Source organism: Maylandia zebra, linkage group LG17, assembly GCF_041146795.1.
Source record: "Maylandia zebra isolate NMK-2024a linkage group LG17, Mzebra_GT3a, whole genome shotgun sequence".
In the NCBI taxonomy this organism is placed as follows: Eukaryota; Metazoa; Chordata; class Actinopteri; order Cichliformes; family Cichlidae; genus Maylandia; species Maylandia zebra.
In genome coordinates this window covers 14,492,323-14,511,488 of record NC_135183.1, presented here as the reverse complement: position 1 = coordinate 14,511,488, position 19,166 = coordinate 14,492,323, and the positions used below count along the sequence as shown (strand labels likewise).

The 19,166-nt window shown below is 38.8% G+C and overlaps 1 protein-coding gene and 1 long non-coding RNA gene across 3 annotated transcripts in view; one reads left to right on the top strand and one right to left on the bottom strand.

The window, feature by feature from the left end:
* Window positions 1–19,166, bottom strand: part of pik3r3b (phosphoinositide-3-kinase, regulatory subunit 3b (gamma)) — a 209,289-nt gene that overhangs the window by 148,617 nt on the left and 41,506 nt on the right. The window lies entirely within an intron of this gene.
* LOC143413172 (uncharacterized) lies at window positions 17,966–19,031 on the top strand. The gene is made up of 2 exons (XR_013093782.1): window positions 17,966–18,487; window positions 18,573–19,031. It is a non-coding gene; the product is annotated as an uncharacterized LOC143413172 (long non-coding RNA).

Sequence of the window (19,166 nt, the reverse complement as noted above, 5' to 3'; positions counted from 1 at the left end):
AGAAGTAAGAAGAAGGTAAGAGGGGTCTCAATAGGAGGATGAGGGGAAAGTGAATAAGAAGAGAGCATTGGAAAAAACTGAATTCAACATGGATAAAAAGAGCAAAAAACAAAAGAGGGCAACCCCAAGAAGAGGAGAATCAGGGATTAAATAACAAACATAAGGACAAAAGCAAAGAGGACAAAAAGAGTGAATATATAATAAAGACAAGAGGACAGATCAGGGTGGATATTACACGGCGGGGATAGTGAGAGATGAGAGGAAAAATCAGAAGAGGACAAACAAGAAAGGAAAAAGTGAAGAACTGAAAAGTAAATGGACAAATGAAAACACAAAAGAGTAGAAAAAAGAAGAAAGGAAGAAGAACAGAAGAAAATGATAAAAGAAGAGGACAAAGAAAAAGAGACTGGTGGATGAAAATAAAGACAAAAGGAGAAGAGAGGAGAACAGTGAAGCTGACTCCATTCCTTCAGCTCTGCAGCAGATCACCCCACCCCCAGCCCCCATTAGACAGAGGGTAGGGTGCTACAAACAAAGACATACACAAACCTACAGACACACAGAGACACAGTTCAAAGTCAGATAAACAGATAGAGATGAACCCCAAGAGAAGATTAACGTGACTGTATGCACCAGTATAGTATGCACATCGTACAATGAGACAGAAAGACAGATGGAAGGGGAGACACACACACACACACACACACACGCACACACACACACACACACACACACACACACACACGGTCTGTCCACAAAGATGTTCTCTCATTAAAACATTTTCCACCGTACTATACTGTATAAATCTGATACTATGGTACACACATACAGATGTGGTCATACCCTCAGAGCTACCAACAGCTGTGGTCCCGATCAGCAGTATCTGAAAATGATTTATTGATCGGTGAAGCTGGCATTATGAAGTAGGACCAGAATCACTATTTCGCGTTTACATTCAAATTTAGTATGCCCCCTCCCACCACCACCACCACCACACACACACACACACACACACACACACACACGCACACACACGCACACACACACACACACACGTACAGATAGAAAATCTGATCAAGATAAGAGAGTGGAGTTATAGAGCAAGATGCTTATATATCAGAGAAGCTGTTCTGTGCCTGTGGGAGCTTCTGATAACTCATATACCAGGATTGGCTCTCTTGATGTATAATAAATCATGTTTAGGTCAAACACTTGCACGATGAGTATGAAATTCACTCATATTTGATGTTCACATCCCAATATGTTTACGTTTTCATCCTAAGTCCCTGTGCAACATCTCAGATCTTTGTCCCTCTCAGATGGAGGTGCTGTGTTCAGTTCTGCAATAATATACAGTGACACCAGGGGGCAGCTGACTCCAGACCTGACTGGACAGTCCTGTTCCTTTAATCGGAGCTACAGCAGAGGGAAGCCACATTTGGTTTGGAAAGGCTGTTTTGTTTCATCTCAGGAAGACAAGTTTAATGTACAGGGTGGCTGTGGTTACAACGTAGCTTGCCATCACCAGTGTGTGAATGTGTGTGTGAATGGGTGGATGACTGGATATGTAAAGCGCTTTGGGGTCCTTAGGGACTAGTAAAGCGCTATATAAATACAGGCCATTTACCATTCAATGTAAGTCTTCAGGTAAAACTCACATGAGATGAGGCAAACTATAATGTGCAATATGTGATCTACACAGCATGTGTACAGAAATAATGACACAGCATGTGGAAAATCCAGCAGAATGCAGGAGACCATAAAAAAGGGAAACACGCTGTAAAGGATAACAGATAATGCAACAAAGAAATATTTATACACACACAGCAATCCGTTAAATGAACACAGCTGGGAAAATGAGGCACAGGTGAATGCAATCAGGGAAAATGACAAATAGAAAGCAAAACTAAAGACAAGATGCATGAAAGAAGCACTTATAGAGTGACAAATACCACAGACACATAGCATCTTGACATTAAGGAGTAGTGGGGAAGGCTATGGAATGAATTCAAAATATGAAACTCACAAATTATGACAATAGCCGCTGATAATATTCAATGCATCTCCTCACATGTGCTGAATCTTAAATAGTACACAGGAAAGGGACTTGTCTTTAGCAATATTAACAGCTAAGCAAAGTGAAATATTCATCCTCTGTCTCCTCCTGACCAATCCACCATGGCAGCATGTTAGTCAGAGGAAACCTCCCCCCACCCCGGGGACTCAGCTAAACATGCTATGAGGTTAGCGTATGATGACTTATTATATGAGCATACTCAGAAAAACATTTATGCATATGCATACATTAGCATAAATGCATACAGACACCCTTATCGAGCAAACATAGCCATTGCATTTGCTTAAAAATGTAACTTTCAGAGTAAAGCTGTGTAGGGATAAACCAAACATTGATTTCAATTCATACATGCACAAACAGACACAAAGCTAAATGCTAAATGATGTCTCCCACGCAAACAAAGCTATTTGCAAGCCATTTGTCTTGCATTATGACCACATCCACAGGATGTTTAACATTGTAACATTTACATTAATATGTATCTTAAATGCACATTAAATCTGAATCTGTCTTCTGGTCTGCATATACAATTTTTGCCCGAGGACTTATTCATACTGTAATGTGCTGATGCTGTTTCAGTTTCCAGAACTTTGACTTACAAAATCTAATAAATGGAGGCTATAGATATCATTCTATGCTAAACGTCTGGGGAATCAGTGTCATAAATTCCAGAAAAATACTATAAAGCAGCACTTTAAGCACAAGCTTCTAGACTAGAAGAAGCCACATGGTAAAGAAATGCTAAAAGAATGCAGACAAGCCACTGTGTTTACCAGTTATTAAATCCTTCCTTCATGATGTATCTACTTCCCCTCAAGGCAGCCGTAGTTTCAATTCATTTGAACAAAATGTATTTGTAGAAACTTAAATATCAAGTCTGTATTTTTTTTGTTGTTGTTGTCATCATTGCCCACACCGAAGTGTTTATAAAAACAAACACAGTTACATTCAGTATTTCCCTCCAGGCAACATTCCCAGTCCATTTTAGTCCTCCTAAGCATAACTTACATCCACATTTGGCTGGAGACATTATCTGTTGTCTGTAAACTATTAACATGAAAGTGTACTATAGTTTCAAATATTTAATTTAATTTCAATAAAAGACATGAAATCATGATGTGATGTTTTGGAAATGGTTGGATGATCGATAAAGACACATTAACAGCTGGCCTGGAATGAATTGGAAAACGCCAGTGAAAATGGTGACGAGCACTGTCGTACTTTATACATATTTTTTTCATCAAGTGCCGACCTTTTCCTACCTAATTTAAATTAAGTTTACTACTACCACAAGTCTTTGTGTCTTGTCTGCTTTTTCTCTTCACATAAAGTTGACATGTTCCAACCCAGTCTCATTTAAGGACATCAAATTTTGAAAATTAGTGGCGTCTCACTGACATCCACAAGGTGTGAGGCATAGTGACACACATTTTAAACTGAACTCATTTACACAGACATTTATAAAATGTGTTAAATATGTGTGTGTGAATGACCAGATGAGAGGAAGCTTCTCTTAAACTGCAAGACTGTAATTGTGCTGTATTTCCCCCGTGGATTTCCCAATCCAGCAGGCACTTGGATAAAATCATTTTAGAGTGCCATGAAAGGCAAGTTGGACATGCAGATAATTAATCAGACAAAACTGTTTTGTCACAATTAAAGCTTCTATGTAGGAAAAGATGGTCTAGGTGTCTGTGTTTAGCACATTGAAACAATATAAATGGACTGGTTCTTATATAATGCTTTTCTATTCAGACCATTAAAAGTTTGCTTACATATGCAGCAAATGGTAAATAGCAGCATTGTTTATAAATCTTTTTCCTTGTAGACTTTAGATTTTTGCATAATGAAAGTTCAAAATTCTGAGTATCCTTGAGTTAGAGTTGTTTTGGTGTGCATAATGCTGAAAATATCACTAATTAAATCCCTCTGCTATTTAATCTGTTTTTCCATTAATATTTCTTCTGCACAATGCAAAACTATAGAATGCTAATATTCCACTGGTAATTGGTTTGATTAAAAGTGAGCTAAAGATGATATCTTACACTGAACAGAGGACCCACAGAGAATCCCCTTTAATCCATCCTCCTCAATCTTGTCTTTCTCCTTCCTCTCATTTATCATCTTTGAAAAATCCACCACCCCCTGTTTCTCATCATCAGGTTAGTAGCATGTTGCCACCATCACACTGTGCTTGACAGGATTTCAGAAAAAAACATCCATTTTTAATGATAATTGTGTGGACATGCCACAGGTTTGCAGAAATTATCAATAGTCTGTGTTCTGTTGGGATCTTTGAAGTTGCTAATAAGATTTAGTCACACATGTCTACTATGAGGTTTAAGAAAATTGTTTTTGAATCATGGTTTGGGAAAAATCGATACTTTTGCAACAGGAAGTTTTCACACTGAAAAATCTGTCTCTCACTAATGCCTTACCATGGAGCATCAAGCTCCATTACCAAAGGACATATTATAAATAAATGAGTTTTATTATTAGTGGCATTAACAAAACAGCATTCACTGATATCTTCTGAGTAAAAAAAAGGTTTTGATCTTCAAAAACACAAATTACAGTCACAGAACAGAAAATGGTTCAAGCGAACCAAATCCAAACCTTTGCTTAGCTAACAAACACTCATGATACAACTGGCTAAAATCCTTATTGGTCACTCGTTTAGTTGTTTTAAATTCATGAAAATCGAGAGGCTAAGCAAAGATGGCTGAATGGATACTGCAATGCCTGTGAATGTGAATTTTATGTTATATTTTAACTGACCTTTAGTTCAGCTTGATGGTTTTGTTTCCAATCTATTGTGGTTGTACAAAATATTATCTTATTATTATTATTATTATTATTATTATTATTATTATTATTATTATTATTATTATTATTCAGTAATAAGAAGCACATTTAAAAAAGCAACAGTAAGAAGTTTAACAGATAAGTCCGAATAGTCACCATTACATTTTTATGCAAATCAGAGACAGTTGAATACATAAGACGGAACACTAGTGTGTTGTGAGAAATTATTTCATTTCACTTAACTGGTCTTGAAGAGTAACTTCAAATTGAACATCATGCTTTTAATGCAACGACCAGTAGAGTACTTTCTCTTATGTCAGTGGGTGGTAATGGTTTCCACAATATGACCTGGTTAAAACATTAGAATTAGTGATAAGCGTAACAGGTAGCAGTGACTGTGATGGTCCGAGCGAGTGTCTGGTGGTTTTCCATCTGGAAACTGTGTTGTCCTGTGTCCACCCTTGTGGGTTCCTCACCAATAATCCATAGGCGGCTAATCAACTTAGCCACTAAGACCAGTACAGACCTTCACTTTTCGCCAGTTAGTCAGCTACCTTCTGGTGGTAACTAGGCCTCCATGTTCCTTGTTCCTTGTGATTATTCCTCATGCTTAACCTTGTCTTCTTGTGCCTCTAATTCTTCGTCACTCTCCTAAATATAATAATAACCACTGCAGCCAAAAACAGTGCCTGACGAGCCAGTTGTAAGTAAGCTATTAAGACTCGACTGTACACAGTGTTCGTGTTTTCCTCTGAAAACAATAAGTTCCGTTGGAGCAGCCTTTCAACGCCTCTCTTTGTCTCTCGCAAGCAAAGTTGACCCACACAACAAAGTAAAGCTATTTTTCGGCTACGAGCCCGACACGGAACCCGCCGTATTAGTCAGAGGTCCCTTTACTACGGGTTCGGAGCCGCGGACCTTCAGTAACAGTAATAAATCACACAGCAATAGTACATTCACGTTGTTGTAAAAAGCATGATAATATATTAAGTAATCCAAAGTATTCAGAATACGTTACTGTCATTGAGTAACGTAACGGAATACGTTACAGAATACATCTTGGGGCATGTATTCTGTATTCTGTAATGGAATACATTTTAAAAGTAACCTTCCCAACACTGGCCACCATGCTGCCATCTTATGTTTTAGGTTCCTGAAAGTAGCCACCCTTTTTGCTTTTTTGACAGTGCTGCAAACCTTTTGCCTTCTCTCACCTAAAATGGTTTTCACTTCACAGGTGTGTCTTGTAAGGGTTCATTTGTGGAATTTCTTGCCTTCTTTTCTTGAATTCTAAGTAAAGAGAAACAGCAGTCCACCATCACTTTCAAATTGCTAAAACTTTGAATGTGTCGGTAGTGGTATATGAATGGAAGATGAATACCATCAGCTGCATCTGCAATATTTTTCCAGAGACAAAAGTCTTATACATTCACCTTAGTTCCTCTGAGTGATGGTCACTGTCTTCAGATCACTCCTAAATGGCTTTCTTGTTAAGCCAACATATTGCTCCCCTCCTAGGCAGGGCCATTTCAATTAGCTAATGAGACCTGGAGTGCCAGGAGGCACTCTCAGCATATTTCTGATCTTCAAGGTTAGTGGTGGATGGAGGGAGAGGGAGCATGTGCTCTAATCTACAATTAAGGGGTAATTACATTCAGTTGCAACTACAGTGGTAAAATTACCTGGTGAAGTGATCTGCTGGGAGAAGTGACAGCTGGGAAAGATGGAGACTGATGCCCTGTGAACAGCGTTGGGTGTAAAGAGTTACAGTGTAATGTATTATATGCTGTGTGCCAAGCATTTACCGTGTTGGGACTACTGCCCATGGAAAACTCACCCTTTAGGTCCACATACCAATGGTTTCTGTCCCTCATACTGTGGCACCTGAGGTGGAGAGCAGCTTACCCCGTCTTGACTCTGCTATGCTGAAAGGTCACTTAAAGAACTCAGTCACTTTGCAGGTTTTAGGTTTTGTTGGGACATCTGTCAGAATCAAAGTGAGCCCTTGTACCCTGTGGATGTGAGCAGTGTCATTCTGTCATCTAAAGTGGCTTGCAGGTATGCATTGTGGGTAGACTAAAGCAACTTAAATAATAATGCAGTGTTCAGTAAATTTTCCAATTAGGTGTAAAAGGGCACTAGTTGAGCCATCAGCATTTTGAAGCAAGTTTTGAAATGGTTACTTTTTTGTTAATGGTATCGTTCTTGATCATACTATATGCCTGCAAGCATTTATGAATATCTAATATAAGTGATAAATATAACACTGCTTATCTCAGTTCCTCATTTAGCCGTTTGCTGCTTCCCTACTGAGAGGACAATGACGCGTTTCCTTCGTCTACATGCTTTTCTTAATTTCATTTACTGGCCCATTGGCCAGCTAGAAGAAGCCTGAAAAAATAATCCACAGCTCAGCCTGGAGGAGTCCACAAGAACCCTGCTGAAACTCTTAACTGGTTGGAGTTGGAACTTAATGTAAGGTCTTCTTCCTTGGTGATTTGGCACTATATAAATTAAATTAAATTGAAAAATTGAATTGAAGGGAAGGTGTATATAAGGCAAGTCAGCGACAAACTGGTGAAGTTGTAATAGACTCCTGCTTCTCGGGGAAAGGAGCATTTCTTTTATAGAGAGTAGCAGTTTTCACGTATTTATTACATTTTTCACTGAACAATTTCAGTTTTACATATGTTGAATGGTACTTTAACAGAATTTCACAGATGTATAAATGATTTTGTATGTATGTATCTATGACAAACTGAATTTATCACTGAATTTCTTCCACTGACAACAGTATGACCTTTGAGCCAATCTCATGTTCTCACTATAGGAGACTGAGTGGAAATAGCATTTTCCTTCAGGGATCAATAGTCACATTATTACTCTGATATAACATGATGTTTATGTAATCCTCCTGCACTCATGCCATAAAATCTGAACGCAAGTTTTGAAAAGGTAAATCAATAAAGGTTTAACAGGTTACTGTTCTAAAGCACACCTGGGTGACATACTGTATGTGGTGTTTATTGTGTTTTTCATTTTATACACACACAGTCCCTGTGGAAGAATGAGCTAATTAGGTGTCAGATAGGTTTAGGTCTGTGCCGATGTATGTCTGTGGTCACCGTCAACCCCCTCCTACATTATGAGCAGCACAGCTGAGTCATCATATTTAGAATTCAAATACGGCTGAAAGACTTCTGTTATCACTTCTTTTTATTTTCATCTCCTATTTTCAACTCCTATTAACTATTGCGTTACTTTAAATAATGTTTAACCCTCTGGGGTCCAGGTTATAATTGGCCATTTTTAACTACTTTTGATTTTCCCTCCACATTTCACCTTTAAAAACTGTTTATTTGCCTTGTTTGGTATCATCCTTTTCAGCACAACCTCACGTGTCTGGATTTAAAGTTATGTTTTCATTTTGACATACTGTATTGACACAATTGATCTAAAATCAGACAAAAAAAATAAAATCTGAGTAAAAAAAGTTTTATTTTGTACTGTAACAACCACAAACATGTTTAATGAATCATATTTCATAACTTTAAATGCAAATATAAATTGTCAATTTTAAAATCATATGCACAAGTTTTGCAAACAACAAAGTTATTTGCAGCCATTTACCTTTTACCCCTTTTTTAAAATAACCATTGCAAACTATTTACAGAACAATCAGCTGTTCTGCATTCAATAAGATGCCACACAAATTATTCGTGCCACTCCAAATATTTCTGTCCACTATAAAGGAGAACATCACAGCCTGATCCCTGCAGGCCTGACAGCGGCAGGTGTATCACTCCTGTTTCTACCTGGAGACAGCAGTCACCTCATTGTTCTGACACACAACACTGTCCACAACACTACACACTAACTACACAAGACAACACATTAACTACACACTTCAAACATGCTAAACGTCACAAATCTCTCACATCTCAAAACTCGCTCTCTCTCTTTTTCTGCTGTCTTTCTCTCTCTCTCTCCTAAAACGTCCCTCTCTTCTTAAACAACCAAATGTCATGTCTCCATATCATTTTTGATTCCACCAACATAAAAGGGCATTTTTTTAAGCCCTATCAATCACTCTCATAAGCAGAGACTGCTAGGTAGCGCTGTCCTTAGACAGTAAATGTGACGTAAAATGACAAGATGACCATCAATAAAGAGCACAATCATGATGTCCATCGAAACACATGATTTTTGAGAGTATTTTAATCACAATATAAATTCTCGATATAAGCAGACAAAAAAAAAAAGATATAAGTAGACAAACTGGAAATGTAGTCATCACATAAAGCTCTGTAGTTAATACTGTTTTGCTGAGTGTCTGAGCAATCAGAGATAAAAATGCTAACCACTCCATCAAAGACACTCAGCAGCAAGACGCAATGTAGTATAAGCCAAAGGCAGATGTAGACGCACATGTAGGCCGTTGATGCTGAAATGACTAATTGGCTCAGTGTGCTGATGCTGAGAGCATAATTACTGCCAGTGATTTTCAACAGACAACACAATGGAATTCATGATTGAATGCAATTATTCCCTGGGTGCTGGAAGCTTCACACTAATTTGACTTTGTCATTTTGATTGTAGGTTTTTCAGTATGTCCAAGCGTAAATCATCCCCACCCTGGCTTGAAAATCAAACCTAGGACAAAGGAACACAAGAAAGAACTGTCGCTCTCGTTCATCTTTCTCGCTGCCTCTTTCTCAGTCTCTCTTCACACCTTTCAGCTGAGTGATTAATGATACATGTAACTCATTTATCATCACTAATGTCACATTCCCTAAGACCTGATTTTAATGCTGACATAGTGCAAATGACATTTAAGTGAAAGAGAGGAAGAAAGACACGGAGAAACAGATTACAGCACACCATTGAAATGTCTCTGTCTTACGAGAATGGGTGTTTGAGTATCTGTGTCAATGGGGTGATGTCTGATAATTAAAACCATTAGCACCGATCTTTCTGTCAGACATCTGCTCAACTATGTAGCTTCTGATACACTTCAGAGGTCTTGTACTCAAGTTCCGCTTCAGTTTTGGGAGTGTTTTTTTGTTTTTATCAGTCTATAGTTCTGTATGAGTTTGTATCCATACAGTTTAGCAATGGTCAGTAACCAATGGGTGAGATCCAGGTGGCTTTGTCCCCCTAGTTATCTATCATTGGTTTTGATATTATATAATTTATCATATATTATTGCATATTCCCCATGGTATAAAAATGCAATATCCTGATAATAAATTCAAAAACAAAATATCTACTTAATGCACCAGTGGTCAAGTATTAGTCATCTGCAGTATCAGTCATTATTTAGTGTAAAAAAATCCTGAACCTGCATCATGTTATGCACCAAAATCACGCTATTTACAAAACTTGCAGTAAATGTAGCATATAATGGAATAAATGCAATTCATTTGAGCATTTCATGTTCATAAGTAATTCAGCCAAGTTTCATTGCCTACCTATATTGACATATATGGTAATGGAGACAAAAAGAGTAACAACAATAGTGTTGCTACCACTGTCACTCACCACTCTCCCTTCCTTTTACTTGATTTCTCTCTCCCATCAGCAGCCACAGTGTCCCACTATCCTTCAGCCTACCCACTTACCTGCCTATGTATAACTGTGTGTTTGTGACTGTGATTCTATGGTTATTAACTTGCTGTCAGCAGGAAGCATGGAAGCACGGGGGTCCATCCATTAACCCTGAGCACCTCTGGGTTCCTGGAAAGCCTCTGTATACACAGGAAGACCACAATCACACCAGCACACAGAGGCACACAACATATGGCTTTCTTATGAACTGATGGAGGGCATCCTTTGCAATTCTGGGGTCAGTGTCCATCGAACACACACACACCCAATGTTGTCCACCCAATAAACAACAGTAGAAGATGAACATTTCATAAATGAATAGACTTCAATGATGATCAGTGATGGACTTTAAGAGGTTAGTCCTCTCAGCTGTCACCTATGACAGATGTTTAACATTTGCCCTTTTCACTTATGTCATCACATTTTTAACATTATGTATTATTGGAGGGTCTTTACCTTACAAAATAGAGCACCTTGGGGTGACTATTGTGATTAATGCTATACAAGTAAAACTGAATTGAACTGAAGTTCACATTGTTTATGTTATTATGTTGCTTTAATTTTTGGTCAGTGTTCATTATAAATTAAATTCAGTACTAGTTTAACAAAGTTTACCACATCAAGCGAATATTGACCTTAAACCTTTGACTCTAACACTAAGTAATCATAATATGTAATTCTGATGTTTATCTAACAGGCAACAAAGAATAAAATGTTGCCGTTCTTGAAAACATAGAGTTAGGGTTGCCACCTATGATGATTTAGTCATCATACTATGAATGACAACAAGGTACTGCATCTGCAAGAGGCTAGAAATAGTTAAAAACATGTGCATGATATATAAAATGCCCCATCCCATGTTTCCTCCTCACCTCCCATGTCATTTCTACAAATATATCAACTAAGGGTCCAACAACTTCAAAAACATACTCTGATGACATGAATATACAGCCACATGAAAGGGAATATGTTCACATGAATCTATGCAATCCTGTAAAAAAATATGTGCATCGTTCCAGCTTCTATGGAAATTAAGAGAGAAAATAGCTGCTAATCAAGTGCACTTAATTAATCGATCATCAGCAAACCTATTAAAGCAGAGATTCTGGCAGTTTGCTGGTCTAGAGCATTTCCATGTATTAATGCATTTTAGTCTCTACAGGGTTCTGTTAACATATTGCTCTTCGTCACATCACAATTAGAAAATGACTGAAAAAAATATGGCTTGCTATCCTTTTCTTTATGAAAAAGTACACTGCAGCCTGACTTTAGTTACAAAGTAGAATCTTAACAAACTACAAGACTTCTGGTCCAATGGGCCACATTGACTAATGTTCTTAACCTGCTCAAAAACTGAGTTTTTGCACAGGATTCCCATTGGATTCATGAAATGTGTGTACGAGCCTAAGCCATAAGATCTACGTTCCACACCCCCATTATTTCTATAGGAAATGCATTTATCTCCAGCTAAAGTAGAGAAATTGGTGACAATACTGTAATAAAGAAACCTGCACTGCAAAGGCAAGCGAAAAGGAGAAAGTCTGAGTGTAGAAAAATAAATACAATTGTCTGAGGTCCAACAAGGAAGAGGTGCAGCATTCCAAAGTGTTTCTAGGAGTGAGAACTATTTAAAAATAGTGGTGGAAATAAGCTTTCTCCAAAGAGTGGCTGGCCTCTCCCTTAGAAATAGGGCAAAGAGTTTGAGAGTAACTCAGAGTAGAGCCGCTACTATTCCACATCAAAAGGAGCAAGTTGAGGTTTTGCTTCCTGGGTGAGGTGATCCTGGCATGTCTTACTGAGAGGAGGCTGCAGGGCAGACCCAGGACACGCTGGAGAGATTATATCTCTCAGCTGACCTTGGAATGCCTCGGTGTTCCCCTGGATAAGATGAGGAGGTAGCTGGAGAGAGGGAGGTCTGGACTTCTCAGATTATCAGGCTTCCCCCACAACCTGGCCTCAGATAAGGGGAGGATGGATAGCGGTTAAAACCTGCACCTTTCGATTTAGTACTTTTATTTCTTTAAATGCATTTTTAATAAATATTGATAAATAACAGATTTGTGCATGACGTGTTTGTACACATGAATTACACACAGATTAAGAAACACTTGAGGCCCAGTGTCCAGTGCGCGCAACCAAAGCATAGATGTCTGAGTACAGTGCAAATCACCATGTTAGTATTCTTCTAAAGTGAAACACTTACCATAGCTAATTTTAATGTTTATGTTAATTAAGTGAATTCTTCATCTCTTTGTCTGTCTCCAAACACCATAACAGTTTTTGTATTTGCATATAATTCTCACCAAAGCGCTGCTGTTTCAAATTATTTAGCTACAAGAGTTCATGACTCGGCAAGTTAAGACAAAGGAAGGTTCACAATATATTAGTTACAAGAAAATAGACCAGGAAGTGAATCATCTGTCAAGCTTTAAAAATTCACTAATGTATTGTTTTTCTATCTGAGTCAAAAGGTTACTTAAACAAGCCAAACACATGTTGAATTTACTTAGGCTTTAATTCATGTTAAAGAAAATCTATAACATGCTCTATATTCAACAATATGCTAACTCAGACCTTCCCAAAGTGTGGGGCCCACCCCCAGGGGGGGCGCGGTATGAAAAGGGGGGGAAGAAAAAACAAAACGCTTGGACACTGCTAGCACAGGGTGCCCATAGAAATGCAAAGCAGGAGATGAAGGATCGCTGAATATGTTTCCAAACCCACTTCATTCTAAGCCAAAGACTAGAAAATATGGTGAAGCATATCTTCCCTTTGGCTTCACCTGCACAAGTGTGAAAGTAGGTCTCCCCTGCAGAACTGGTTTTCCCTGTGTGGGGAGCAGCGCTGGGCTGTTCAAATCACGGGCAAACAGTATCCTACAGTTGTTTATGTTTTTAAACCCATTTTGCACAGAGAGACATTTTTTGAAAAATGCACTGATAGCAATGTTGAATATTATTACACATACAGTAAAATAATCACACCGTGACGCCTCTGCCTTTCTAAATGGAGGGACAGTAACTGCATGTCTATATGTAAGCGTGTAAAACCTGAAGACAGTAAGATTAACAGTATTTTGTCTCTATCTGCCATTCTGCAATTCATCTCATGTAAACAACAACGTGGCGCACAGCGTGACGTGAAAAAAGGAACATACCTTTAATGTTGCTTGACAAACTCTATTCCTCGTCCACACGTAAATGGAAAAAAAAGAGTTTTAAAAAATCTCCGTTTTCGGTGATTTGAAACGCCGTTTACGTGTGGACGAAACAGCTGCGTTTTCAAAAATACCCGTGTAGGTGCGGACATAACGTAATAGAGTTAGTAGTTTACTTTCTTACTACCTGTAATTTATTGCAGGTTACTTGTATTTGCTTAATTGTTTACTACATTTTTGAGGTGTGAAAGAAACCGCAATTGAGCAAAATATGGGTGGGTGTGGTTGGAGGATGTGGTTGTGCATGCGCGATACGGGGGGGGGGAAAATTTTTCTTGTAAAACAAAAGGGGGGCCTAGCAAAAACAGTTTGGGAACCACTGTGCTAACTGATTATCTTCACTACATTTTTCCTCTGATATATGTTCAACTTAAATCGAATCACTGTATGTTTGCCCAAGTCTGGTAATGTTTCTGGAAGCACAAGACCCCAGACATCTAATATTTATAATGGTTAGCCAATGTGTCGGGAAGCATGCATGCGACATAGGCAGGAAGCGAGCAACATGAAAAATGGATGAACTTCATCAGAAAGGAGCCCATCTTTTCCGAGACAGCAATAAGGAGGCCAGGAGTAGGTGATGGCAGGCACCTCTGACTAAGACGAGTTGCCTCTACCTTAGTGAGAACTGTTAGGGAGAGTTAGACTAAGAGTCAGAGCACAATGCTGCACAGTGAGATCAAAGTGTTGGTGGAGGGAGAGTTTCTGTATCTATGAGGGTCAGATACAGAAGCACAGAAACTATAAAACATATTTCCTCAACCAGGCTTTCTTAAAAAAAAACTTTAATGGGGATTTTTGTTCATATTCTAATATATGTAAAATATGTGTCTACTATCATTCTTGCACTAAAAACATTATTTACTACCTATCATACTTAAAATGTGTGACATTTGTGTAGGATGGCACAGTGGTGGCTAGAAAATGCAGCAGTAATATTGCTGGTTTACATATGGTCTTTTCCTGCAGAGTTGACCCATCTTTACCGAGTATTTAAGTCACACAGTAACTGCGTCACATCCACAAATGCACGTGCCCTTGTTTTTCTGCATTCCATCTAATGTTGGGTATTTATTCAAGTGAGTGTTATATACTGGAAGAATCAGAGACTGATGATATTTTTGAGATTCATTATTTGCATCATTTTGACAGACATTTCAAAGTTATATATTATGGATCTGAGACAAGCAGAAAATATTCGCTCACACAGACGCATATTAACTTGAGTGACATTTCATTATTAATCCATAGGGTTTAATATGATGTCAGCTCAACTTTTGCAGCTCTAAAAGCTTCAGCTCTTCTGGGACGGCTTTTCAAATGGTTCAGGATTGTGTTTATTGGAAATTTTGATCATTCTTGCAGAAGCACATTTGTGAGGTCAGACACTGATGTTGGACGAGATGGCTTGACTTGCACTCTAATTGGCAACCCACTCTAATTCATTCCAAAGGTACTCTGACCAGTTGAGGTCAAGACTCTATGCAGGTCAGTTAAGTTCACCAAACTTGCTCATCTATGCATTTATGGAGCTTCCTTTGTGCACTGGTAGGCAGTCGTGTTGGAACAGGGAAGGGGTATCCCCAAACTGTTCCCACAAAAGTGGGATCATGAAATTGTCCAAAATGTCTTGTTAAGAAGTATTTAGAGCTTCTTTCAACTGGAACTGAAGAGGCGAGCCAAACTCCTTAAAATGTCCACACTTTTGCTTTTCTTTGTCCCATACTGCCTCCTAACACGTCTGCCCCCCATATGGAAAAGATATATATAAATCTTATAAAGTTTTTATCTGTCTTGTATGAAACTTGTATGAAAAGCATACAAGAGTGAAAACACATATAAGATCCCTTGAAAAATGATATAATGAAACTTGTATGTTTTGTATACTTACTAAAAAAATATATGAAAGTAATGAGAAAGTGGCCACTTTCATGAGTAAATCATATATGTTTTTACTATTTCTTTTCCATATGGGCTCTCCCTTTCTCTTCAACCAGCACTAGCAATTTCCACCAGCACCCAAATGGCCAATAAAACTGGAGGAGGTCATTGCTATTCCGGGACCTGAAAATTTACTGTATTATGATGACACTTGCCTTGTGATCCCCTGTGGCTGGGTGGATTAAAATAAAACCAATAATCAACTCTGCCTTGCAGTGGGATTGCTAATACTAAAACCTTTTTTGGGCAGAATTTCAAGGTTCTCCTTAAACAAAGTTAGAGGGAAAATGTAATTAGCTCTTTAATATAATTGAAGATATGCAGAGTGTGTGATCTGAACTCGTTAAAAGTTAATGGACAGAGAAGCAACCATGTGAAACTCCCTGGTGAACAGCTGTGGGCTTAAAGCTCTTTGATAATAAGATGTTTCTTTTTGATATGTATATAGAAAACTGAGGAGTAATTTAAGAAACACAACATTGTTATGAAGATATTTCCAGATCCCAAGAATTCCAAGAAGTTTTTTCACCCATCCAGTTAATTAATTAATTTAATTAACACAAGCAAACAAATAAGCTCAGACAATATTTTGAATAAGTAAGGAAAAAACGTTTTTAATTGTTGTATTATATAGCTGTTACTCCCAGCTAGAGGTCTGCATTCCCGCGGCTGTCCCGCGGGAGCCGCGGGACCCGACCAGATTTCTTGCGGCGCGGGAATAAATTTCCAAATAAAATGCGGTAGCGGTCGGTAACTCTGGTGTAATTTGAACGGGAGCGGGCGGTCTGAAAATATAGCGTGCCCGACATTTTTTCGGAACAGCATATCTGTGATTTCCTCATTCTAATTGAGCACTGGTACAGCCAGTGCTCACGCCTGTTACACGCACTGAGCGCATGGATCAGTGCTTTTTGCACGTGCATTTTACTTGCACAGTCTGTGACTCTGTGCGCGCATCACCTGCATCAGAGCGCGCTTTACCAACATGGCAGAGCAAACTGAAGATGCAATTTCCTTGAAGGACGTTCAGCTGGGATTAGACAACGGTCAGTTTACTTTAAGGAAACCCACATCAGGCAAGTCTGATGTATGGGAGTCTTTTTCATGCGTCATAGACGCAAATGGAAAAAAATTACCCTTTGTACAATGCGATAAATGCCTCAAAGTTTTACCCTTTTGCAGTCACAAGATTGGAACCTCAGGTTTAAGGCGGCACTCATGTCCCATCACAAAGGGGCAAACAAAACTGGCATTTACTAAATCTTTTCTGGTGCCAGAGAAGTTTAAAAAAGAAACCAGAGACAAATGTGTTCAGTTTGTTTGCCAAGACATTCGACCGTATGATACCATCTCTGGAAAAGGCTTCACACAGCTGGCCCAACATTTGGTCGACACAGCAGCAAGAATAGGAAAATTCGATGTCTGTGAGATACTACCACACCCCGCAACGGTGTCAAGAAATGTTGAAATGAGGGCTCAGAGTCTACGTAAACATGTTGTGGAGGAAATCACTGCAACAATATCGAAGTTTGGATGCGCTGTTACAGCAGACATATGGACAGAAACATATCGAAAAAGTCCTTTTTGTCTGCAACCATCCATTACGTTAATGAGCAATCTGAGCTACATTCAAGAGTGCTTTTTGCTGCCCCTTTTGACCCAAGCACCTCAAAGACAGGTGAAAACATTCGAAGGCACCTGCTGCAGAATCTCAGAGTGTTTGGCATTGATGCGACAGACATGGGCAAAAAGATTATTTTTGTCACAGATCGTGGCGCCAACATGATCAGTGCCTTACGAGAATACACGAGGCTAAACTGCACAGCGCACATACTAAACGTGACTCTCTCCAGTGCGTTTGGTACTGCCATAATCGAAAAGTCTCCAGAGATCGCTAGCCTTCTGACTGATGTTAAAAAGTTGGTTACATATTTCAAACACTCAGGACAGCAGGGCAAGCTTAAAAAGTCACTGAAACAATCCATAGAGACACGATGGAACTCTAACTTTGACATGTTAAATTCTGTCTTGGAACAGTACGAAGACATTGCATCTGTGCTGACTGAGAGCAATAATTATGACAAGATCGGACGCATTAGCATCAGTACTCTTAAGTTACTAGTATCATTCCTAAAACCCTTCAAAGAGGCAACTGACGACTTGGAAACTGATAACACAGCTCCCAGTGCCTCACTTGTTCTTCCGTGGTCTGTGCGATTAATTGAGCACTGTACATCAGCCACAAAAGACCCTCTGCTCTCTGAAATTGCAACCGTCTGTGTAACACGGCTGAAAGAATTACTGTCAGAAGACAGCACTTCATCCCATTCTGTTCACATGCTTTATAAAATAGCAACCTTTCTGACACCAAATCTGCGAGGTCTGAGAATGTTAGATGAAAGAGGGCGACAGAATGTGATACAGGGAGTCAAGGAGATGATCGAAGATTTAAAGTTTGATCATGCACATGATGAGGATGTTGAACCAACACCTGCCAAAAGGCCTACTGTTCTTCATAAATTTTCAGATTGGGAGGAAGAGGAAGAATCATGTGGATCAAAATCACTAGATGTTCAGATTCAGGAGTACAGGACCATGAAACTTGAATTATCAAGTCAACAAAACATTTTGCAGTGGTGGAATTCCAACAGTTCCCAGTTCCCTGCCCTGAGCAACCTTGCAAGATTTGTCCTCTGCATCCCGGCAACGAGTGCACCTTCCGAGAGAGCATTCAGCCTTTGTGGTCGGATTTTGGAGGAGAGACGTTCAGTACTGAAACCCTCATCAGTCAGTGACATTCTTTTCCTGCATGGAAATTTAAAATAATTTGGATTTTTTAAGTAAGTTTCGTTCATTTGATTAATAGTTTATAATTTTGAGATGTCGTTTATTGTTGTATTTATATATGCATATTTTCTTTTGTAGGAGAGACCTTGAATTCGACATTGGGACATTTTTTCGTTAAACTGATAGTTTAAACAACCATTTAATTTCGCAGTGGCCAACTATTTTGTTCTTTTGTTTACAATTTTAAGTGACTTTTTTTTTTTTCGCGACACTTTCCCTACTGTGTTGACAGAAAAATGTTACGTTTGTATTTTACATAAAAATAACAAGTAGGCCACAATGCTGTATTCGTTTTTATTTATTTTATTTTTGCAACACGTTTTCCATGTTAAAAGATAAATGTTGCATGTTGACAGATAAATGCATCTTGTTTAAGAAAAATAAATACAATCATTGCACAACCTGCAGTTTTATCTGTTATCTCTATTTTTTGGTGGTACCCCATTTAAATGTGAGATTTTGGAAACCAGATCTAAATTTAGCGGGAACGGTCGGGTCGGGTAGAAAATTATTCTAAGCGGGCAGCGGGTGAACAAAGACTGAATATACAGCGGGAGCGGTCGGGTGCGGTACAAAACCTTGCGGGAGCGGGCGGGAGCGGGACTAAAAAACACATTCCCGCGCAGACCTCTACTCCCAGCTTCATATTTTCCTCCCATGCCAAACTCAATG